Raw genomic sequence first — 744 nt, 5'->3', positions numbered from 1 at the left:
ATTTGCTATTATTTTCTCCCATTCTGAAGGCTGTCTTTTCACCTTGCTTATAGTTTCCTTCATTGTGCAAAAGTTTTTAAATTTAATTAGGTCTCATTTGTTTATTTTTGCTTTTATTTCCATTACTCTGGGAGGTGGGTCATAGAGGATCCTGCTGTGATATGTCAGGGTGTTTTGCCTATGTTTTCCTCTAGGAGTTTTATTGTTTCTGGTCTTACATTTAGATGTTTAATCCATTTTGAGTTTGTTTTTGTGTATGGTGTTAGAAAGTGTTCTAGTTTCATTCTTCTACAAGTGGTTGACCAGTTTTCCCAGAACCACTTGTTCAAGAGATTGAAAAATATGAAACACTTCATGAATTTTCATGTCATCCTTGTGCAGGGGGCATGCTAATCTTCTCTGTATCATTCCAATTTTAATCAGCTGAATTTCCTGGCCAAACTGATAAACACCAATCGCAACTTGAGGATTATTTTTTACTGTTAGTCATGTTCAGTAAAGGAGATCCACTACCCTTTAGAAAATTCTACAAGATACACAGACATCATTTACTATATCACACAGCACTGTGTTCAATATCATGGTGAATCAAAAGAAAATCAGTCTTTGTTCTACCTGGAGTTTAAAAATCTAGCTGACTCCTGAAGGTGAATGTGGAGGATAAATGAATTCTCTAAAGTTTCATCAAAACTCCTCCTTTATTCACAATCAGGAATTGTCTTTAGAAAGTGAAGGCATGGTGAT

General features: G+C 35.1%; 1 non-coding gene across 1 annotated transcript; it reads right to left on the bottom strand.

The window, feature by feature from the left end:
- Positions 1–336: 336 nt before the first annotated feature.
- LOC122428544 lies at positions 337–446 on the bottom strand. The gene has a single exon (XR_006265762.1). It is a non-coding gene; the product is annotated as a U6 spliceosomal RNA (small nuclear RNA).
- Positions 447–744: the final 298 nt, after the last annotated feature.

This window comes from Cervus canadensis, chromosome 26, assembly GCF_019320065.1.
Source record: "Cervus canadensis isolate Bull #8, Minnesota chromosome 26, ASM1932006v1, whole genome shotgun sequence".
NCBI lineage: Eukaryota > Metazoa > Chordata > Mammalia > Artiodactyla > Cervidae > Cervus > Cervus canadensis.
Note: the sequence above shows the minus strand (reverse complement) of the source record. Positions and strands in the feature narration are given on the sequence as shown.